The sequence below is a fragment of the Passer montanus genome, unplaced genomic scaffold (assembly GCF_014805655.1).
Source record: "Passer montanus isolate IOZ18808 unplaced genomic scaffold, ASM1480565v1 scaffold25, whole genome shotgun sequence".
Taxonomy (NCBI): domain Eukaryota; kingdom Metazoa; phylum Chordata; class Aves; order Passeriformes; family Passeridae; genus Passer; species Passer montanus.
The window spans coordinates 343,097-368,548 of record NW_024367149.1 but is presented as its reverse complement, the minus strand read 5'-3'; the positions used below and the strand labels follow the sequence as shown (position 1 = coordinate 368,548).

Genomic DNA, 25,452 nt, shown 5'->3' with positions numbered 1-25,452 from the left:
CATTTTTATTTGCTACATTTTCTTTAAATGACATACAAGGAAATTGGTTGCAATTTTAGTATTGCAAACCCACAGCGTTTGACTGCATACATATTTTTTTCCATATTGCAGTCAGCACATACATCATTTAGAAAATCAAGTGTATCTATTAAGTTAAAGGTTTAAACATTTGTTTCATGGAAGATCATTAAATATAAAAATCAGGCTTGCATGTGCAGGTCTAGAACACATAAAATTAACTAATGTGTGTTAAAAAAGGGTAATGTGAATGCACAGAGTACCTTATATAAATAAAACAATTCTAGGCAAAGAAAATCAGACAAGGATGTGCTCTGAAAATGCAATGAGTCTGCAGGCAATCACAGAACACCTTTGAACAACTCAGCTGAATTTTTAACATGTATACTACATGGACAATATTTTTCAGGATCATGACTTCAGATACACAAGAGCTGAACCCGCTGAAGCTAATTGAGGTCCCTTTCTTCTACCTACCTCTACAGAAGTAATATGGTATGTATTTAAGGGGAAATTAATGAACAAGTCAATAGCAGTTGTCTTGTGTAAAAATGAAGCATATAGTCAGCTTTGTAAAAACTGTACAGCACAAGTGAATCTTACAGTTTCGCCTACAGATAAAGTGACTGTGTATCTTAAAACAACTAAACTTCAAATATTTATGTTTTAAAGGTTTACTAGATGGCTTTAGGAAAACATAGCAGAGGACCAGGAGGTCCTGTAAGTGAAAGACCAGTGTCTGTATCCTGCTACTCCTTCTGCTTCCTTCCTGCCACTAGTGGAGTTCAGCCCCATTTATTATTCCTGTTTTTTTAAAAGACCCACAGTTTTCATAAGAGATCCTAGCAGGTGATGTTGGAGTTGGAACAAGGCTGGCAGGCTGTCTCTTGCTTGCACCCTTTGGAATATACCTTCTTGCTAAATCAGGATTGAAGTTTAGAATTCCCATAGTCTGCTGCAATAAGTGCAGGTGAAACCTGAGTGACCACCCATGTATCTCATTTTCAGCACTCAGACCATCTCACACTAATGATGATACACATAAAGAATGTGCATCTTGTATTGTTAGAAAGCATTAATTTTGTGCTAATTTTTTTAAGTAAAAAAAGTTTTATCTTTGCTGAGGAATCCTGCTTATTGGAAAAAATATATTGCATGCTGGAGTTAGTTTGCTATTAATAACCTGATTTCAGTAGCTCACCATCAGGAACAGTACATATACACTAGTTCTTACCAAGAGCAATCAGTAGTATCACCATTGAGAGATTAGGAACTGGTGGATTAAATTTCTGAACCTTAGAAAAAATTGTGTATAGAATTATAATAGAATTATAATTCTTTTTTGAACATCTGTGGTGTTACTTAATAGTGATTACACTGAAAAATCAGTGTCAGACTGAGCACCCAACTGTACAGTTGTCAGAGCATTGCTGGGAGGGTAAATTAAAGTATTACTCAAACACTGCAGTGAAGACAGCCATATAAATCTTCCTAAAAATACAGCAATATTGTTTTCAGAGTAAGTCTGGACAGTGTGCAGTAATAAAATATGAAAATATCCACCTGAAGACAGACATATAAATCTTCCTTAAAAATACAGCAATATTGTTTTCAGAGCAAGTCTGGACAGTGTGCAGTAATAAAATATGAAAATATCCACTGAACAGTAGACAATATGCAAAAATAATTTGCTTTCCCTAAGCATTTATCTAATAGACTGATGAAAGAGAGGCCTGCAGAAATAAACCAGTGTGTGACAGGGTAATTAAAGTCTGTATCATAGTACAAACATACTGGGGACATAAATAAGGGTTAAACAGCTGGCCTTAATTCTGCTGCATAATCATTTAGGAATGAGATTTTGAACCCAACATGTTTTTAACATATTGAAATGTATATTCTAAAATGCTGCAAATACATTGCAGAGTATATACAGCTGTAATGACTAATAACACATTAAATTTTTAAAGCATAACACAGATCTCTTTCTATGTCAAAGCAGGATCAATTCTATCCATGTCACTTCTGGCAGATATTTGCCTAACAGTTTCTTAAAGGCTTTCAGTGATGGGCATTCCTCCCCAGGCAATCTAATCTAACATTTCCTTCACTATCCTCACTGTTCAAAAATTCTTTCTAATACATAACTTGAATCATCTTTCATGCAATTTAAACTCCTCATTTCTTTTTCTATCCATCACAAACATGGACAACAGCTTGTTCCCTGCCTCTTTGCAGCAGTTTTTATGTATCTGGAGACTGTTATCTTGTCACACTCAGACTTTTCCTCCTTAGGTTCAGCAATCCAGTTTGTTAACTATGTTCTCCAAGGTCATGTTCTATAAACATCTGAAACTTCTTGTTATAATCCTCTGACAAGCTATAATTGGTCTCCATTTTTATGAAGTATGGTACATAAAGCTGACTTTAATACTCTAGCTACAGACCACAAGCTGAAGAGTACTGCTTTAGACAAGAAGAACAAAGGGTTACTTCACATGAAGCATTTAAATAAAGTATGTCCATAAGAAGCTAAATACCATACACTAATTTTTAATCTGGCACATAGGTTTGGGGAGGTTAAGTATCAAATTTAATTTTTTTTTCTGAATCTGTGTTTGCTTAATTGCCATATTACATACTTATAGAGTGAAACACATCACCAGTGATATATTATTCACTTTAGCCACTTCCTTTAGGTTGTTCAAGAATGGCAGCTACAGTGAATAGACTTATAGTTGTGCTAAAAAGCTTTTGGCTATTGAGCCATGTTAGCTGTCATCTCAAGTGAATCCTTTCAATCAACATAATAAAATATGTTAGCAAAATCCTGTATGATTAATTCATTGTAATCTATCAAACCTGAAGGAACTATTAGGGTGGAAAAGTAATGGATTCTTTTTATTATTGTTACCAGAGTCACAGCTGCTTAAAGAAGAGTGAGGAAACAACAGAGCAAGTTGCATGCTGTACTACACCAATGTACAGTGTTGAAGATTCTTCCATCAGGGCTAACTACAGGTTGACTCAGGTAAGAAGGAGTTTGATTTTAGGAAAATAAAGGAAGTATCTATTTGCAAAAATAAACCTATGCACAGAATTTCAAGCAAATAAAGGACATATATGTTCTGAGGCAAAGGAGTTCTATATGTGTTACAGTACATTGGATAGAACCATCACTGTGTACTGAAAAATTGCATGAATCCTTCAATAAATATTTACTTTGTTGTTAAATACAGATTAGAAATTACCAGTTATGTGACTGAAACCAGATTCTCAAGAAAGTAGCTAGTCCCTTTTTGCAGAAAGAGTTTAAGCAAGCTTTTGTGATATCTTTGTTTTTTCAGAATGCCTGGGACAAGTACTGGAGAGCACAGATGCACAGCAGCTCAGCATTACCAAACTAGAAAATATGTACCACATTTCTTTATTTTTTCCCAAATAATATTTCTATGACATCAGAGTAGCTGCGTTTTCACATTGTCCTGCCTATTCTTGCTCAGACTCCGACCTGAAGCATCCCTAGACTGCCTTTCTTTGGCTGCGCTGCTCCCAAGGTCAGAGTGCAGCACACCAAGGATCATTCTCAGGCAGCTGCTTTGGATGTCACCTGTGCTGAGCTGAGGATGCCACAATTCCAGTCATGCTGTTAGCTTTTTAGGCCAGAGGCTTTCCACAATTAATGTCAGCTGGTGGCTGGGTGGCATCCAGCGCAGGGTGTGTCTCACATCCACCATCTGCCCGTGGTGTGCTGACTGTGGCTGCCAAATTCAGGGTCCCTCTGGTCTGTTCCGCTGGTGTGGGCACTGCCCCTGCCAGTGCTGCCGTTCCAAGGCAGGCAGGAGTTATCTGGGACAGAGAGCTGTGTCTTCAGCTCCATGCTCACACATCTCTGTGCCAAACCTTCTACCAGCTTTAGTAGATGTGGCTCTTACTTTACTCTGTCATGAAATGTTTTCACATCCAAACTGTACAGGGGAAGAGGGACCAATAAGTCTCAGATGACAAGCTTGGATGGGAGATAATGTGATTCACTGTCAATAATGGAGACAGCTTCACCTGTTTTCCTGCAGCACTGCTGCATCTGTATTCTACTATTTGTCCTTAGGAATGTTTTACACAGTTCAAGCCTATGAAACTGAGGTACCTTGATAAAGTTATTGATAAATAATTCATCTGCTCATGTATTCTTTGCACATACCTGCAGTCAAGGGCTTTCATTCCTCCAACAACATAATAAAATGAAAGACAACCACTTGATATCATCTGTAATCAGCTTATTTAAAAAAAAATAGACAGGAAGGAAGAAACAGTCCAGAGATACTAACATGTACTGAGCATGACATATGGTTTTACTACTATTTTAGTACTTTTGTGTTTATTTCTCATTGAATTCACAATCTCTAAAATATGGTAAATGGGTGAATTTACATTAAAATTCTGATTTCTATCAGGAGTACAATTTTTCATATAAATGCCTACTTTGTTTCCATTTGCTGAGATTTGAGTCATATCACTGAGTGGTCTTGGAGCTTATGAGCTGGATGCCTTTCAAATGAAAAATAAACCAGAAGCAAAGTTCCAGGAGAAAACCCAATGCACTCTGGCTGCTAATAGGCATACAGTTCACTGGAACTGCCAAGAATTACTATGAAATATCTCCCCTCCCCAAATGTAGACATCTGCACCATCTGTTTTGTTCTATAGGTCTACTATGATGCTTGAGTATGTCTGACATAGATGGAGCCATTATGAATCATTCAGCCCATTAATAGAAATCACAGTTTCCTTAACTTAAACTGCACAGTTTATATTTGTGTGTATGGATTTCAGACAGGCTCACCATGGCAAGACTGCACAGAATTAGGAGGCTCTTCTTTACCATATGACCAAGATGCATGGACTATTAATTGGTTTAATTATAAAATCTAGAGTGATTTTGAAAGAATTCATGCACAATTATGTCTCACTCAGTAACATTAAAACAAAATAACATGGTGATAAGATGCCAGGAAACACACTGATAAAAACTATGCCTCTCAAATTAGTATCTGCAAAAGGTGCTTAAGCATCCTATTGAAACAGAGCCTGGTTTTACTTCAGTTCATGAAACATTTTCATTGGATGGACATAAACCTGACTTCACTGTTTCCCATGGTTCTTAAATTATGTTTCGTCACTGGCATCAGTGAGTTGTGAAAGATTCTATAAACTATGAGGGAAGACATCTTATGATTTATAATCCTGATCTCAGTTGCAAAACTGCTTGCTATCATTGTAACTTAAAATGATGCTTTACTAATACTGGTCTTACTCCTCTTTACAACACAAAATCATAAACTGATAATAACAAAATAAACTGAAACATCAAGGCATAATCAAAACATTGATGAGTTTAACAATTTCTGCAAATTTCTGCTAAATAAGGCACTTCAAAATAAATCTCTAAAATGTATAGTTTACATCAATTACCTGTAAAACTGACCCAATCAGTCTTTCTGGGTTCTGTCTGTTTGGGTTCAGAAGCATGAAGAGCTTCTAGACAAGAAATCCAGTTGATTTAGTCACATGCTGAGACAGTTACAAGGGCAAATCCCAGATGAGGAAAACTCTACAAGACAGGAAGCCTGAAAAATGATGCTGGATCCATTTCTGAGGAAAAGCATTTAGGAGCTGTGGAATCAATCAAGAGAAATCACACTAGGAGCTGAGGTAAATGTATGATGTTTTCCTTTGATTACAGGTTTTTACGTTATGAAAACTAAAAAAAAATTAAAAAGCCAAAAAACCTCCCAAACCACCCCCCCCCCCCCCCCCCATTATTGCGATTTATCACAAATTGCAAAAAGATTTCGAGATACTAGGTTAAACAATGTCCTTTCAGAGCTCCCAGAAATAAAAGAGATTACAATTCCTCCTTAAACAGAAATACACAGTCCTGGGAAAAGTCAGCTAGGTGACTGGTTTGTGATCTTTAGCTGAACATGCAGAAATGTTAACACTGCCCTTTCTACTTCTGCAGACCTTCAAATACAAGAGCTTTGCCCCTTTTGACCCAAAAGAAGGAAGTGGTATGCAGAGTGCCAGAAGCTCAGTAAGGGACTTTGTTGAGACCTAGTCAATTAAAGGCTTTAAATGTCAAAAACAATATTTTTAAGCCAAGCTACAAAACCAGTCAGTGAAAAGACTGGGCAAAATTACTAATGTCCAGTTGTGCAGGGCAAATAAGCTAAGGTTCTTTAAAGGAACCTTTCATTCTACCTTTTTGATGTTAAAAAAAAAAAAAAAAAGACCCTTTCTGCTGAGAACAGGAAAGTCACTGTGCATAGGCACACTTCATTTTAGAGGATAAGTGGGATTTTTAAAAGGTTTTTAAAAGGTTAATGTTGCTGAAAAACAAGCAGGGTATTTTCAGCAACATTTTCCAAGGGAGAATCTCATCTGAAAATGCTTTCATAATGACTATGTCTGCTAAAGGAACTCACAAGGACTTTTCAAGTGCTTTAAACTTTCTGCTACTGTCTTTCAAGCCTTCCTTTTCTCTGTGAGTTCTTTCTGGCTAAGTCTCAATCCCACTAAGTCAGTGGCAAAACTTATCAGTATTTCACCCGGCAAAGTTTGTAGAAAGCTTTTACAAATGGAGAAAATGGATGCTGATGCTCAAAGAAAATGTGCAAACTTCTACACACCCTATGAGAAACAGAATCAAGTAATTAATATTTTCCATACTTTGGCACATTTTGAAAGAGTAATTTTTCTTGACTTATTCTTCAACACTCTTGCAAACTTCCAGCCGTGGTATGATTTCCTTGCTTTGACAGTGAGCAACAGAAATGACATGCATAACATTCAGATCAGGACACCAAGTGACACTGCAAGTACTCTTACAGCTTTGACCTTCAACTCCTCTTCCACACTGACTCACACATTACATTACCCATCAGGCAGCAAAAAGCACTTTGCTGACAAAAGCTGCTTTTCACTTACGCTCAAAGTGGTGAAAATATCCTAGGTAAAAGGACTTTTTTTTTTTCCTTTCCTTTCCCTATGATGAATGCCAAAGAAAATTGAACAAAAAGGGGAACAATTTCTTTGGAAGTACCTAATTTTTGACACAGCTCTATTTTCTGCCTGATTTAATGGGAGGCAGGAAAGTGGCAAATTTAAGAGCAAACTTGAAAATAGTCATTACATCGGTTTGCTGACCAGTTAGTTCGGCGGTGAATGACCTAATTTGCTCCCTAAGACTCTCTCCTGTTTGATATCACAAGAAAAGCTCTGTGTGTTAAAATGTGCATCTCATTACATTATGCAGCACAGGCCTCCATAATGTGATGAGATATGACATGAAGTTAAATAAAAAAGTCTTTTGTGCTTCTGCAAAGACCGTATGTTGCAATATTTTAAAAGTCTGCAAACATAGGTGCCTCAGAAGTCACACTGCTGTCTTAGAAAGGTACTGACAGAAACTGTCCTCCTAATTCTGGCCTTAACCAACTCTACAGTTTAGTTTTTAAAACATTCCTTTCTTAGTTCCTGGGTCAGCTAAAAGGAAATTAAAATTCTTATTCAGAATTAACCATTTCTATGCCAACCAAGAAACATTCTGTATCCATTCATCCCGCAACAAATTTAGAGTGGGCAGAGACTAGCATATCTCAGATTAATAAGAGCTAAAGGCATGGCCTTCTCCATTTCACAGCCTCATTACTCAGGGCTGTTCTGACTGGATATTCTGGTCTAGACTGAAGATAACTCAATTGAAATCAGAGTTACTTAGCCTAGGCAAAGACTCATCCCGCATTTTCTGTTTTACTCAGGGGTTGAACTCCTATTGTTCAAGAGCTGATGGGGAATTTCCTAAAAAGTAGCAAGGAAAAATGTGACAAGAAATTCCATATTTCATCTTCTGGGAAATTTGTCTAGGTTATTCTGTAATTTCTTATTTGGTCCTCCAGCAGGGGAAAGAAGGAAGACTTCGCCTTCCAGCTGAGTGTACCGCTACTTGTACCTCCATTTTTCCAGAAGTTTTTCAGTGGAATAGCACATATTTGTTTAGTTGAATGAGGCTGGGTGGGCTTGGAGAGACAAAAGCTGAAGATCTCTGTGTGTCACGTGTGTGTTTTTGTTAGGCTGAGGGGTTGCAACCTTCCTTCTGTCCAGGCAGAAGGAAGGTTGCAAATATTTGACCAGCTGCCTCTCTGCACCTCACATCTGCAGGGTTTGGCTGAGCCCAGCCACCGCATGCACACCAGGAGATGTTTTCCTTGTGATGCCCCATCAGGAGAAAGCTGGGGCAGGGGTTCTGTGGGTCTTGCCTCTTCAGGTCACCCCACCTCTTTTCATCCTTTTCTATCCCACAGGAGTGGGGAAAACCTGCCATGGAAGGTTCCCTCCCAGTGGGGACCAGGGGGCAAAAGGTACTACCCCCAACTATTTTCTTCCATTCCAATTGATGTAAAAATCTGATGCATAAACAGAGCTGAATACTTATCAGGCTGTCAGTAGAGAGCCAGCTCCTGAAGCCTGGAGTGAGTCCTTCCTTAGTCAGGGAGCTTTAACTCAGGAAATATGAGTAAAGGCATTCAGTCTTTATATAAAAAACAGTAATGAGCAAAGGCTTCATTAGCAGGAGATGCACGTTTGATCTCCCTCTTAGCAGTGTCCTCTGCTGCTGCCCTACCACACTCTGCCATCCTGGTGTGTGGCCACAGGAAGCTGCAGGCAGAGACCAGCCTGGGGCAGACAGCATCCACAGCTCCTGCATGGAGCTAACCATCCACCCTTTGCTCCTGCCACCTGCACTGCTGCCCAGCAAATGGCCCCCACAGACAAGAGATGGCTGGAAGGACAATGTGAAGTTATGAGGACAAAGACAACTCCAGGTTATGAATGCCCTGAAACACCTTGAGCTCATTAGCAGTCAGATTGCACTGTGCTAGGACTTGGTGCTGGCTCAGGAGGCACTTCAGAGAGCTGGAGGTGGAAGTAGATCTGTAGCTCACGCTGTTATTTAGCACCAAAGCCCTCAACAGAGTAATGGGCCAGGAGGAAATATTTTGTAACACTGTGATAGATATGTACCATAAAACAAAGTGAGTTGCTAACCTGCCTTTGCCCTCTGAAGTCCCTGTAATTAAAGAGTTACCCTGGAATGAAGTGATCATCACCAGGGGTAGAAGAGAGCTGCTTTAAATTCCTTTATGTCATCATCTGAATTCTGCATATGGGAGTTTCATTAAAGGCACTGTTTTTCAGTCATGATATTATTTTGTGTTTTGCCTGCAAATGGTGATGAGTCAGTTCTATCAGGCTGTCAAGTGACTTCAGGAAGCTGGAGGAAAACAAAATGAAAAGAAAACCCAAGAAATCTCTCACTTTCCCCTGGTATGTACAGGAGTGGCTTTTCTTTCCAGCCAGTTATGTGTTTATATTTTCTTCATTCCTCCTCTTTGAAAACAGACACTTCTTTGCTGAGATCCAAAAGTTCTGACTTCACTCAGTTTATGCCTCATTATATACTGGAGAAAGTCTAGTGTCTGTAGTCCCTTCTATACTCTGTTTGCTGTTTGTCTCTGAGAATGAAAGATGAGGCAGAGAGACACAGATGAAATCCTGGACCCATTAAAGGCGAGAGGAGTTTTGCCATTGACTTGTCTGGGGTCACAGTTTTGCCCTAAGTCTTTTATTTCTGTCTTGTACAATGCCAGGCAGCTGTCAAAGCTGATGCCTAGTCGGTTCATTAGACTGACATGATCAGATTTCAATTTCACCAAACCTAAACTCTTGGCATCTGCACAGAGTTTAGACCAGAGAAAAAAGCCAATTTTAACACAAAACATTCACACTTTTATGAAAGTATGCAAGTGGTTTCTAGTATGAATACATATCGAGAATGCACCTAACAGTCTTGAAACCAGTTCAGTTTTACAAAGTGATATAAAGAAAGTTGATGGTGCAAATTGTGAGCTCTCAAATCCTACTGCTTCCACAACAGTTCTTCACAATGCAACCACCATGATTTGACTATCATTACCTTGAATTTATAGTAAAGCAGCATGGAGGTCTTAATCTTTTCTGGGAGCAAACACTAAACATGTACTAGTAATAACAAGAGTAATATCTGCACAGGTTTGGAAACAGTGAACATTATGTCAGCACATCTGTGCATCTCATTTGGACATAGAAATTAATTACCTGGAATTGACTGACAAAGAAAGGACAGCTTTCAGATCCTTTCTTCAGTAGAATGTACTATTGCAATAGCTGTTTGAGGTCTACATGTTTCAGAGTTTCCATATTCTTTGAAATTTTTACTGCAATATCACAGAAAACACAAATCTGAGTGCAAATTGTACTGAATGTCTTCCAAACACAAAATAAAGCTTGAAGTAAGTATTTTTGTTTTAGAATTATGCATCTTCAGTGAGGATATCATGTCATCAGTCTAATGAGTATTGTCCTTTTCAAAGGATAACAGAGATCTGGCTACTCTAAGTGATAGCTTTGCAATAAAAACTCCAACACTGTAGAAATTATAAGAGCAAAAAACAATCTCTATAACCTGAAGTTTTAAGCAGCATTTTAGTTTAGCTTTTTAATCTACCTCCTGCTTTTTCACTCTGAATCAACAAAATAAAACCTGACATTCCCCTGCATGGCTGGCAGAGCAATTCCGAGAAAAGTTGAATTTTGCAGGATGTATCACTACAGGAGTTTGTACTAAAGCTGCAAACTTCAGAAAAGGTGAGATGAAACTTTTCACAACATTGTCAGCCTTGATACAGCCACAGCACATGATCCTGTGTTAGGCAAAGCTACTGACAGTGGTGGGTGGGGGCTCGGGCTGGAAAAGGTCTGCGGAGTTTGGGCATTCTGCCAATAAATCCACATAATGCTGAGGCTAAAAGCCTGAATGTGTTCACATTTAGCCTCATATTAAGCATGAGTAATTACCTTCCAATGAGTGGAGTTACATGCATGTAAAGCTAATGCAACAGGGAAGACTCTGTCCATATAATGGGGAAGGCTGCTTGTATAGAATAATAAACCCCCACTGATCACTCCTGTATTTTTAGCACTGAACTTGGGCTGAACCTCTCTCAAGGTTATAACACTTTCTGGTAACTTATGTCCAGGCCTTCTGCATTTTTGGCTTCTGGCCTAGATAAGGACTTAAAGCACAAATAATCAGCTTAAGGGCTGTTTCCCACTTGAATCAGAGAGGAAGTAGGGGAATCTCGTCAAGCTGCCTTTTTTCAGATGACTTCCAGCCCTATTTCCAGACCTGTGCGGTCTGTCAGAAAACCCTGCAGTGGAGTCCAGACTATTTTGGACTTTTCCCCACCTGCTGACACATTTGCTGTCTCCAGCAGTACCCTGTGGGGCAGAGATCTGCCTGGTGGCTCTCTTGCTGTATAGACCATGGGTCTGGTCTCGAGGAATGCCCTGCAGACATCCTGCACATCTGACATGACTTCAGTGAAATTCTCTGCCTGGCGTGCATCCTGTCACACATCACTGAGATCTCAATCTGAGTTTCTTTAGAGGAAATAAAAACATATACTTGTGTGCTGTTCTCAGCCAAATCCCAGCTACAAGGGCTTTAAATAATTGTCCCCAGACTTCTGTACTGTCTTCTTTCTCTGTGCCAAGAATTTTTAATTCTTTCCCCTATCTGTCTTCCCAGTTTAAAAATTGTGCCTTATTTGTTTTAATTTTTTTTTCCTTTTACTTTTATTTTTGTTGGTGGAAGCAGAGTTTCAGAGACCATGAATGAGATGCATGTTCTTACAGGAAGCCAGCCTAGGCAGCACAGAAAGTCAAAACGAGTTGGTGAAAGCAGAGTTTCAGAGAGCATGAATGAGATGCATGTTCTTACAGGAAGCCAGCCTAGGCAGCACAGAAAGTCAAAACGACCAAGGTCACTTGGAAGCCATGAATGTGTCTCCCTGATCCTGGACACAAAATCCCAAATTCTGGTCTGGGTCACCTCTTCTGCTCTGCTAACCTGTACACGTGTGAAGAGCTATTCAACACTTTATCCCTGCAGTTTCTGTTGGATAAGACCCATTGGTTTCTTGATTAATGTTTACTCCAGAACTTCCATTTGTCTTCTGCCTGGCCCACCTCCATCTTCCTTCCAAGGCTGTTTTCTGACCTGGACACTGCTGGCCCCGGTGTCCCAATGCTGCTACAAGCCCAGGCCAGTGCAATTATCCCTGCACACATTTCCAGGATATGTTCATTATCACTGCTTTGCACAGAGCACGCTTCATGAGAACCAGAATTGATTTCAGAGCACTAACAGGCATGATACAAGTGTCTCTCAATGGGGACAACTGCTGGGTGAATTCTTTTGCTGATTAATAAATTGACTTTCAGGAGGGGCATTGTTTTTCATTCTACTAGTAGTTTTTACCCCCTCCTGAAACATAAAGTTTAAATAGATCTTTTAAAAAGGACCTAAAACCTCAATGGTTTTCATTAAAATCAAAACCTTTGTTATTAACTAGACCAAATTTAAAAAGAAAAAAATAAAAGGCATTAAAACTAAAGCTCATATATTCAGAAAATAATAAATTTAATTAAAAATGAAAAATGGATTTTTCTATCCTCCTCTCCACTTCACTGCATCCTCAAAATTTGTTTTTAAAATCTAGACCAGAAAACGTTTTTCTTTAGCACTTGGGTTTAAAGTGTTGATCCATCAGAGGGGGTTTTTTTCATTTGTTTGTTTGAAGTTGTTCTAAAATTGCCTCCTTTTTCTTGATTTTGTCCACCAAAACATAAGTAATTGTTATCAATTGCTAGGATATGTTCAGTGATATAATACATTTGCTTAAAAATGCAAAATGATAAGTTAATTTCACATAAAATATACAGGGTTATTTTCTTTGTGTCGCTCTTTTTTTTTGGTACAGCTTCTATAGGTGGCATAAGTGTCAGAAATAGCATAAGTGTCAGGAATAATATGTTCTTAGATGCCTGTCTCTAACTTCTTTAAAAGCACTTCACAAAGTTATGTTGACTGGTATTTTTTTAGAATAATTGCAATACCTGGATGTAGCAATGTTGTCCACAGTAGAAATTCTGTAGCTGGCACTCCATTATTAGCATTTTGATTGCACCAAATGTATCTTGAGATGAAAAGTAAACATCATTATCCTCACTGGAATGCAGTATTTTTTTTCCTCCATAATTACAGGTCTGATCATTACCATTGCCTTTCTTCAATGACCCAGGAGTAGTAGAATATGGAGGTAGGATTAGAGTAATGTGTGATTGATGATGGCTGCTTTCATTACTTTATGTGGTATAAGTGAGCACCTAACAGATGGATTTCATCACTATGTAACATATAAATTCCAGTATATGATAAATTTCTATACCTCCAGTGTACTGCAATATTCTTTGCAGAAATAATGCATTACTTTAGTGAGAATTTTAATTAAATTACAGTTTATGCATTTTATTATACAGAAGATTTTTTCATCCTACATTAATTATTTATTATTATTATGCAGTGTTTTTTTAATGTCAAAAGATAACCTAGCAAGCAATACTCAGTTAAAGATGCAAGGAGAGAAGATGTTATTAGGCTTTTCATGTTTTGTGGCTCAGAGGTAGCTGTTTGGCCTGGGAGCTGTTGAAGAAGTTTTACGATAAATTGTTACGCACAAGCAGACTTTTCTCTTTTGCCTAACGATGAAGGACAGATCTCGACCTCTGCTCTGAGAAGACCAAGTTAAGTTGACAGCTGAGGATTCTCCCAATGAAACAGCTTTTATAACCCAAGGTTGCTCCTAAGAGCTGTTCTGGCATAAATATCTGCAGTCAACTCTGTAAAGATGGATCAAAGTTCTTTAGCAGAAGCAAAGCAGACTCTGTGTTCTGCAATGTTTCCAGACCGTGAGTATAGATTAAAAAATGCATTAAGTACATAGTAAAAAATGGTAAAACAGCATATTTACTGATTTGCCAAGGTCTGGTCCTTAGCAGTGTCATTTAATGCTATCCTAGTTTGTTCCTTTAAAAAGCTTTCAATGGATATAAAGAAGATCATCTCATAAATTGTCTTTTGAGGTATAACTCAAAAAAATGTGGTCAGTGTCGTTTCGAAATTTCCTGTATTAATGGCTCTGTAAAACATGAAGTTTTTACACAAGTTTTAAAACACAAGTTTTTACAAAATCCATTCCCTTTTTAAAGACATGAGTTTGGTTTTCCTTGCTTCTCTCATACAAGCCAAAATTCTACAAACTCTGTTCATTGTATAATCTTCTGCGGACTGAAATGACAAGACCAATGTATTCACTCCCCATAAGAGTAGGTCTTTAAGTTCAACCAATAGAAATATGCACACTTACTGCTTTAGTTGTATCTGACTATATTAAAGAGAATTTTAATCCTAAACATAAAAACATAAAACACTTCTATTTTTGTCAGAAAAATTTCTACATTAGGCCACACAGAGTAAAGGTTCCAATCCTTTATTAACAAGTAGGATGCCACATATCTGAGATAACTGGATTTGCATTTGGTCTCTAAGCAAAATATTTTATAAGTTTTTTGAATGAACCAAAGTTCACAGAGAAGTGAATTTTACTGCTATATCCATGTGCTTTTCAAAGTAGTGATATAATCCTGTATAGTGACTGAGTCCCCTCTGAGCTTCATCAGAAGAGACAACCTGAAGTGCTTACACATTTCCTTAATACCCTTTCTTTTACGGGTCTTCTCTTATGAGAAATTCTACACAAAAACCTTCTATATATTTAAGATACTTTTAATGCATTAAAAAAAAATACATGGACACATTTTATTCCTCCAGAAAATGAATCCATAAGTTGTTGCCGACTTTAGCTGACCTTCATGCAAGTGTTTCATGATCAGTATGGAATGTGGGATGTCTATGTCTGTAAAATGTTTTGTTTGAAAATATAGTCCAATAACATTGATTTATGGTGATGTCTACTCTCTAAACCCTTATGGATACTGCATTTAGAATGAATGAAATAGTGACAGTTCATCACTCTGTGTGAGGTGAGCAGTCTTCAAGCGTGAATCACACTTATACACGTCTAAGTTATCTAAGTTATTGTTAAAGTTCAAAAATACAGTTTATATTTCAGAATTTTGCTGTAAATAAATGGTTTGTTACTGCCTTCAACATTTGTGCCTTCTGCCTGTGTATTCAGTATAGTAAAAAAAGTACAGGTTAAGAGAAGTTTCATACTCAACAAATAGACTTTTAACAGAGGAAAAAATTAGGAATTTTATAGCTTGTAATTACGTGTGTTTTAAGTAACATTGGCTAACTGCAATATCCTGTTGTGCACTATGAAAAAACCCCCAAGATATTAACATGGAAAACTGACAAATCTGGAGTTGAAATTGAGATTTATGTCACGGCAGGTTCATTATTTACTTCTCTGCAGATGCATGTCTCTGGTAATTGCATTGAATTTTTTTTCAAGAAGGAAGCCATAAGATACATTGCTCTAAGTTCCCCTGGCTTTCACAGCAGGCAGAAACAGGGTGAAATCCTAATAACTGATGAATAGCTCTCCACTATATGTCCCAAGAGAACAAACTGAAAAAACCCACTACTGCTGCACTGCTGTCTGAAGGCCATTTAAAAGCAGCTTGTCAGTTGAACTGGGCAACAGAAAAGCTTGCAGTTAAACTGTTTTGCTAGCAGGTGTTCCTACTGCACTGGTAAACTCCTGAGTGGTTTAACCCATGACAGAGACATAACAAAATGAGGGGATACAAAAGGACCTTTTTTGGGGGCGGGGGGAATTATCCATTAGATAGGAATTTTACAAATACATCACTATAGGAATGTAGAATTAGAAGCGTTTTATTTGTGGAAGGTATATGAGGATGAGATTCAAAATGTGCTATGAAAACACACTGTAAGGAAATACAATCCCACAAAGCCTTGCACACTTGGTTAATCTTGCTGAGTTCACATAATGAAGTCAATCAAAAAATATAAAGTTAAAACATTCTGTTCAGTCTTACAGTCCAAATTTAGAAGAACGACATTCATATTTGATTCTACCCAGATATACACAACCTCTCTAATTTGCAAGAATCCATCATGTCTGGTTTGTAAATTTTAATTCCAGATGAGTGAATTAAAGAACTAGAAATGGGTAGAATCAACACAGGCTACCCAAGGCCATATTGTGTTCTGCCCTGTCTGAGAAGACAAGTCCATGCTATGAATAATCACTTGTTAGACTTTAAATCAAATCTTTATGTTTTTTCCATGTAGCCCATACCCTATTTTCAATCCTGTCTATAAAAAATACCAGGAGGCAGCTACTACAGGCCAGACATGAGTTCCCTGTCTATGAGAGCAAATTATAGTTCCCCTCTGCAATGTCATTTCAGTTTCATTCTTTGAAATACATTATAGGTGACTCTGGATTGATGTTGGATGGAATATCATTATATGATAAAATAAGGCCTCTAAAGATATTATATGTCATTTAGTATGAAATTCTTACTCAATCTTAAAAAGAGCTCCTTTTTTTCAGACTCCAGGCTACAGTGCCAATAGAATTTTTAATGGGTAACTCAATGAAAATCCCAGTCATCTGGTATAACATGAGAACAGCACAGAGTGAGAAGTGCACCATTAGAAACCAATACTAGAAACTTAGCTTCTTCCATTACTAATAGTGGAATATAAAGCCCTAATAAACTCTGCCTTTGCAAGCAGTTTTTATTGTGTTTTGGATCTTTGGACTGGGGCTGTTTTGACATTGCTCTCTTGGGAATGACCTTCCTGGCTTAGAAGACATAGAATGCCATGCAAAAAGTAGGCATAATTTATCACAGGGGACATTCTTTTCTTCCAAATTTCCTCTTCCTCACATGGAATCTATTAATGCTTCCTGTAAGATCCTTGAGTGCATAGGACATACTCTCCTGTTTTCTTTGTATTTATCTTTGACCCTATCACAGGTGATATACTTAACGCCAAAGTTGATATTCCTTGTAAAACGTGTCAAGAGGTTCAGTACATCCAGCCTGAAGGAAATAAATTTTAGATATAAATGGGAATGTGTAGGTTGTAAAATTTTATGCAGTAATTGAGTATGTTCTGTTTAAAGTCACGTTAAATGTACAACAGCAAGACTTACTACAAGGGGAAATAGAAAGTCATATAATAAAAAAAGGGAAGACAAAAGAAGGGAACACAAACATGGAACATAACTGTCCTTATCTAAATTTATGTTTCAGATCCCAATTATTTAAAAGGTTTTGGACTTAACATGAAAGAAGAAGACAATTAATGGTCTTAGTTTTCAGTTTTGATCTACAGGTTTTCTCCTTGCTTAGGTTATCAGTGAAAAAGAGAAGAAAACAGAGTTCAGCCTGATGCTTGCCATCTCAATGAAAGGAAAATATGGATTTGTTGCATCCTAGTAAACCAGTAACAGCTTGCACAATCTGATTCTCATTTCATGGTCTAAATATTGTTTGTCTATTGACAGCAGAGATAATAAACTAGCAAGATATCTGCTGTTCCTGGGCTCTGGTCAAGTGGCCTCCCCTCAACAGGGTTTTCTATTGGGACTGTGACAGTAGTTGAGATTACAGAAGGAAATCTCAAAGTGGTCTTGAAAGAAAGGGTCTCTGGAAGGATTGAGACTCGCAAGAAATGATCTCACACATCCAGAGGAAACGTGGATCAAGAAGGAACACACACAGGTCATGAAAACATTGTCATTTCAAAAGGTGCAATTGATTTCCAGTAGAAAGAGAAAATCTGGAAATTTTAGCTACCTAAAATCAGCACAAGAAGTGACAATTGGAATTGAAGATAAATGTTAAAACAAATAAGAGGGAAAAGAGCAACTTATAAGCAAACTTGAAAGAGAATGAGAAGATTGTTAAAGATATTGGAAGTAAGCAAATTTCTGGACAATTCCAGGAATTAGTCAGATCACCAGGAACTGAAGGAACAGCACACACACATATACACAAGGCAGTATTCTTTGTATCTGTATTAAACCAAGAACATGGTGTAAGGATCTCATTCACCCACAGATTGGGTTTGCATGGTGTGATCTTGCAATCTGTTAAGAGGCAAAGAATGTTCTTTACAAGCTCCAGCTTCAAGGCTGAGTCACTGCACCCCGAGCTGGGTGAGTCTGAGCAGCAGCTGCTTCCCTGAGCTGTGTCAGAGCCACCTGCTCTGCCTGCAAAGCCAGGGAGGTTCTGGCTGTGGCCACCCTCCTCCCCAGGATGCAGCTGTAGGATCAGAATGCTGGGAATCCCTAAAAATACCACCTACTGATCAAGGGAAAGTTCAATCTGCTTGGAAAAAAGGTACATAGAGGTATAATAGACCTTTATTTTCTCAACATTTGTGTAAGTATGTCAACGAAACACTGTATATTTCAGTACCAAAAATGCCTCCAGGTCTTTGTCCAAAGAATCACATAATTTTATTGCACTAAAAGGAGTTAGAAGCAGCCAAGTTGATGACAAGTAAACCTACCCAATTACAGACAAAGCTGTATGGTAGTTTCAGAACATTGAACCACTCTGCAGAGCCATGCACTGTGCTTCACTAATCACTCTCCTTTACACTTCAATCAAAACAAATATAGCCATCTCACCTTGTTTTATCCAAATATTTAAAGATTTGTCTTCCAGTTATAACCCCCTTATGCAATAATTTAGCACAATTATTTCTTACTTGTATCTCATCATCAGTTATTTCAGTGCAAAAATTACCTGAATAGAGTTCTTTGTCAACATAATATGAACCACAACTCACCTTATTAAACTCTTTTGGGGTCTTACCTGGCTCAGAATATAGTTATTGTGTCACCTTATTTTTTCTCTGAGGAAATCTCTATATCTATCTCATTAACAGCACCATTTAGAGTTTCTTTATATTAAAACAATCAGTTTCATTAATATCAGAAGGATTAACAAGCAAGAAGTGGCATTATCATTATATCGTAAACAAAATATTTTCCTGTATAGAATTTTATAACAGAATAGTCACTTTATAAAGTCTGAGGGATGCCATCAACTCTGTAAAGCAACACCAACTGAACAATTCTCTAAAGGTAAAGGACAACAGGACAAAGAGTTCTGAGGTATTGCAACTCACATTGCTTCACTCATTAGGCACTGTTTCTTCATTTAATTTGTTATTCTTTCTAATACAGGCTGAAGCAATCATAAATTAGTGCATAAAGCAGAACAATGAAAACCTGGTTATTTCTTATCTAGCAATTATGATTTTACTCCATGAACTAGTGTATTAATCAGTTTCCTTTCCCCCAGCTACTTTTTCTTTCATAATTGTGCTTGTGCTGGAAAGTGGTTGGGTTCTTAAATTACTTCAGGGTTTTCCTCCCTTTGGAAGACAGAGTTAGCTATTTATAGAGACTGAGTCTAGGACAAGTTTGAGTATCTACCTCCACGAGGAGGCTGAAATCATAAGATTCAAGTGTAGGGAGGCAGAAAAAGTAAAATTCTGTCTCAAATGTAGGTCCACTTTTACTGGCAGTGTAACTATGAACTATTTTTTAGCAGCTGTTTGCTGTGAATTTATGGCAACTGATGTTCATTTGAGATTAAAAATCAGATTATTTAATTTGAAGTGTATTGTAGGAAGTCCCCAAAGGTTTCAACTCTATAATATGTTGAGTCACATGTCATGTCTTCCATCACTAGATATTTGTAGCCAGAAATTGATGTATATTTAAGTAGTAAATATAATAGTTAGTGAAATAAATAATTCTAGCACACTTTCTCCAATGATTTTTTTTCAGTGATGTACCTAATTTCATTAATTAATTTTTTTTTATTGAGATAGCTACAGGAGTCCTAGATAGTTTTCTTAAAATCCACTCAAAGTTGGAACATCAGTTATTACTTTTTGTAAACTACTTTTTTTAATGACTACTGTTCTCCAATAATGACAGTTAAAGATAGTGCAGGTTTTTAACCCATGTTGTAAATACAGCATAAATGTCTATTCAAATAATGTCTTACAGCTACAGGGCTTCATGCTGTGATCCTGTTGTAATGCCAAAATTTAAGAGTCATTATCACAGAGGACCTACAAGAGCAGAAAATGGCAATATAGGTAATCCAACATAAAACACTAACAATTCGGTTCCATAAACATGAAAAGACAGGAACACTTAGTGGACATTAACACCATCCTGGTACTGCAGTGGTTAAGAAAAGATGTGTAAAAAAACCTGCAATTACTTAAACTGTTGTGCTGCATGAGAAGTTGTGGATGTCCCCGCTCTGGAAGAGTTTAAGGCCAGGTTAGATGGAACAACCTGATCTCGAGGAAAGTGTCCCCACCCGTGGCATGGGACAGGAACTCAAAGATGTTTGAGGTCCCTTCCAATCCAGGCGCTTCTATGATTCTTTGCTTCAGAATAGTTGCTGCAATTTCATTTCCAAAGGAACTGCAGCTTGCATAATTTTAAACACAATGGAATTTTGAGCCTTTAGATAGTGACTTTACTACAGATACATGAATAGGGAAACCAGTCTATTAATTTGCTGCAGCATCCGCAGTTCTCCAAAGACCAGAGTTAAATGATGCTTCATTGCAATCTCAATAATTTTAGGAATGTGTCAAGACCAGCAGTTCTATGGAGCAGAGCATATTTTTATGGCAAGGTGTATAAATGGCTGCCTCCAAGCATTGATCTGTAAATTAATTATGGAATTTGCTATTCTTAACATATATGTTAGCCTCTTTATTTCTTACTGGCTAACAGGGAGCATCCATCTGGATGTCTTTTATTTTAAAATAGGGACATTAAAAATTGGGTAATCAGAAATATGGAGTAGGTCTTCTAAAGGATACAATTTTGTAGGTCTGAACCAGATTGTGGATGTTTTCTCTTTTCAGATTTGGAGATTTCTTAAGTATAATTAAATTTGCTGAAGAACTTAATTGCCAGACTCCAGGACCTATGACACTTAGGATGTTTCCCTGTGATAAACCTGCCTTCCCAACAAAGCAGAGCTTTTTCTATTTTTAGTGCCAGCTATGAAAAGAAGAGGGTAACTCCCGCTGCATTTACTCAGGAAACATATTTTCCATTGTTTTGCCTGAAAACTGGTTTCAGATAAGTTATAAATGGTCTTTTATAATAGATGAAGCTGATTAAGAACAGTCTTTTACACATACATCACCAACTTGAAGGATAGGAGCAAGTGTGTCAAAACAAGACATGTTTGCATTAGAGGAGGTGGGAAAACATTAGGAGACAGAGGACTGGTATGAGGGAAAAAGAAAGAAGATCTGTGAGGAGTGAAAGAAAAGACACAGGCCTAAACCACAAAGCAAAGAAGCAGGCTGAGGTAAAAAAGGGAAACGGAGGCTTGAGGTAAAAGGTGACAGGATCAGGACATATAGTCTGGAAATGTATATAAAGGAAGCACAAAACCACTTATTCTGAAACAAAAAATAAGGTGATCCTTGTCCTCTCAATAGTTCCAAAGGAAAGGGCAGACTGCAGAAAGGAAGGAAGGATCAGCAGACTCATCTAGAAAAAGGGAGAATCATATAGCAGAGACATATTTTAATGCATGGTACTGGATTTTTACTGCTTGCAAAATTGTCTTTTCAGATAACACACATGAATGGAATTTATAGTGTTTCATTCTTTAATACAAACCATGCTTTCTGCTTTTATCAGCTCCATCCTGCATTTGTTGCGATATTCAGCTCATTTCCCTCTCAACACATTCATTGCAAAGGCTTTTTGTACAGGAAGAGCAGAGAGGAAAATATTTTAAATGCATGCAACATTAGAGTCTAGTACAGCTCTGAAAATTGCAGACCACCTTTACAAATAACTTCTCCTTTTGCTGTAGCTTTCTGGAACAGAGCTGACTGCAGTGCACTGGCTGGATGGAGCCTTCCTGTCGTTTGCTGTCTGAGCGAGACAGCACTGGCAATACTCACTACCCATTAAAATGAGACACGGGCATAACCTTCCAGCCTCATATAAAACAGGATTTAACTAAATACTGGAATCAAATCTTTCTTCCCAATAGTGGAAGAAGGTCTAAATTGTTGCCAGAACAGGCTCAATACTAGCCACCCTTTCAAATCTTCCTTACAGTAAGACATACAAAGGCAATTTCCTACTCTTAAAGTTCAGAAACAGAAAATATTGATCTGCTCTAGATTTACCTTTACACACATGGGTTCAAGCATCCTCTTTTTGTAGCAGTCTTAATTAGCATCCTTTTTTGGCTTTTACCTATTTACTGTTCCCTACCGACACAGGAAATTCTCTTTCTTTGGCATAAAGGAAGCCCTAGGAGAATTAAACCTTCAGCTGCAATAATCCAGGCACTTTGAAGATGATATGGAATTCCCCAAGAAGCAGTCTCTATCTAGAAGTTCAGTGTTTTTCATCACGTACCATACTGAGCATAATGATGATTCCTTCAAAACTTCTCATGCAGTCATTTTTTGTTCTCTTTTTCGTCTGATTTGAAGGCTGAGTTCCAATACAAAACAAATTTTCAAATAAAAACCATTAAAAAAGCTTGCCAAACATTTCAGTTTGAAAGTGTCAAAACAAAATTTTCTGACCTTAACAGAACATCTTTTCTTCCTGAAATAAAATTGTCGAATTTGTCAGGTTTCTGTAAAACATTTTACTTGGACGCATTGGCATTTATAATCTCTGATAAAATGTTCTGTCAAAATATTCCCAGCTGGCCCTATAATAAGGCAGTAGAGATTTCCACCAATTGAAGACAGGTCTTTTTTGTTCAGATACTGCCATTATAACAAGAAATATGTACATACATAATGAAAATGTTCTATGTAGACCCTTGTTTTTATTACTTTTTTCTATCGTTTTCTCCAGTGTTAAAAATGAAAGATCAGGGTGGGAATGTTCTTATATTTGCAAGTAATCAATTTATGTTACTTTATGGAAACAATAGGGCAAAAAACCATACCACTATATTAGCTGGAAAATATTCATCTGTTCAGGAGAAAGTCTGGAGCTTCAGCTTTCTGGAGAAAGACTTAGTTTTTTTCACTCTTCACCAAAAAAAATGCACATTATTAAATCACGTGTCACCCTGCAAAATAAAAGCATATAGATATTACTTTTATGACCACAGCAATCTACAAATTCAGCCATGTTGGTGTGAAAATCCTATGAAAACATATTGTTAAAATGAGCAATTTTTCCCCTCAATAAAAACTTCCTTTTGTATATTAAAATCCCACATTTTGGCATTACTCAAAAGTAATGACATATTACTTGCATGTTAATAAATCCTATAATGACTGTTCCACAAAGGCTACCCATGTCATATATTCCCTGGCCCTCTGCTGAAACCATTACACTGAAGCCCCATCTGGCTCTTATGTCAGAGGACTCCAGCAGACACTGGCATCACTACTCAGTAATCTGTAAAGTTTTTATTTTTGCTACATGGATTTTTAAACTGTGCAGTGAAATTGATGAACAGACCACAAAGTCATGCTACTGTAAGAGAGAAAATTGCCAAAAGATGACAGGAGGCAGTAGAGAAATAAGGAAACAGAACTCGCCTAAGGAATTAAAACCTCTCTCAATAAAACTTTTTTTTTTCTAGAAGTCTCGGTGTAATACTAAATTTAGTGGCCAATTCAGGCCTCAGCTTGGATTTGGATTTACTGGGAGACAGAAGGGTAGAAAGGCTGGCATTTCTGAGGTGGTGCAACATGGAAGGGCCAAGATATTTCTGCTATCCATCCTCATCCTCAGTACGTCATGAGACATTAATGCAAGCCAACCAGCACTGATTTTATAGCACTGATTTTATAGACTCAACAAATGAAAGTAATTAAAAGCATAATTGAGAAGGATGTTTATGCAGATCTTATCAATGAGGAAAGAAGTTAGCAAATGCCTATAGTGAAAGGCTGCTAAATGAACTTGTTTAAAAACTCATAAAAAGTCTCATTTCTCTAAAAGATCGGAAGGAGGTGTTTAGAATTCCCAATTCAATTAATAACATGCTATTTTTAATGTTTTGTTCTGGTAGCAGTCTAATGATATGCTGTTCCCTATTTTCAGTATATATTGTCCTGCATCGCAACCACTGGATATGATTGCCCAAAATTCTACTTTTCTGACTGTTTTCCAGCTGATGCTTTTAAGCCCATTTAACAGGGCAGACCAGGGAGTTGCTGAAGACATGGTCAAAACTTCCTCGGCCTCAGCTAATACCTATCTGGAGATGTCACTGCAACTGGAAGTGCACAGACTGTAACTTCCCTTTTTTCCTGCTTGGCAGTGATTCACAGCTTCCTCTCATTTGTTCCAGTAAGTTTATTCTCAGTGAAATCCAAAGAGGTTAAAAGAAAACAAGATCTGAAAAGAGCTGAGGGGGCAGGTTAGGGTGTGTGGATGTGCTCAGCAATGCTAAGGAAGGGAAGAAAAGCAGTAAAAAGCAAGCACTGAGATCCTGAGACTTTCGTTTAGAGACAGAATTGCAGGAGGCATAGGTTACATACATATTATCTGTTCAGGCCAAGACACAATGCCTATTTCTGTTAGGAAGATATCCATACTATAAAAAATATACCTTTGTATTATGATATAAAGTCGTTTCACACCAATAGTAGTGCTATGAATTTGAAAGTCTCAAGAAAGACAGAATGAGGTTTTCAGATTTGTAGTAAAATGAAATTAGAAACATTGTGTCTACTGAGACCAGCCAGCTTGAAGTAGATAGCAACATGGAAACTCATCCCACTTGAGGATTTAATCTCCCTAAAGACAGCTAAATACAATCATAACTGGTGATATTTTTTTTTCCCCCACTTTCACCTCATATGATGATTTTTAAATCATATGAGGTGAAAGTGGGGGAAAAAATTATTTTAAATTATTTTTTAAATGATTTTAAATGATTTTTAAAAGCCTGTGCTTTCAATACAGTATTGTTCCAAATCTGAAGGAAGTTTTTAAAATTACTTATTTCTTTTCTTTAAGCAGAATTGTGATAGACATTTAATTTCCTAAACTTAGATGACATGAGAACAAAAGAATATCTTAAAGTTTCTTCAAGTATTTCTACCATTCTATCACTGAGAGTGTTTGCTGAATATAGCATATAATTTTCAAATTTAATCTCTTGGACGCTTATGTTTTATAATATTGAGTTTACTCATTGAAAATTAGATATTCTCTGGTGTAAAAAAAACCTCTACACAGAACTTTATGAAATCCCAAACTGGAAATTTTCCTCACTTCTTAATAAAACCTGTTCTTAATATTAAGTCATTTAAGCATTTGAGGAATGTTTTGGAGATTAAATGTCAGGCCTCAAGAACATGAAGACTAAGGCATTGTTTCAATCTGTATCCTTTGCCTAGAAATCCACACTCAGCTGTGAGGT

The 25,452-nt window shown here is 37.3% G+C and overlaps 1 long non-coding RNA gene across 1 annotated transcript; it reads left to right on the top strand.

The window, feature by feature from the left end:
* Positions 1 to 415: 415 nt before the first annotated feature.
* On the top strand, positions 416 to 4,141 carry LOC120503329. Its single transcript, XR_005627715.1, has 3 exons — positions 416 to 513; positions 2,936 to 3,049; positions 3,366 to 4,141. It is a non-coding gene; the product is annotated as an uncharacterized LOC120503329 (long non-coding RNA).
* The last annotated feature ends 21,311 nt before the right edge of the window (positions 4,142 to 25,452 follow it).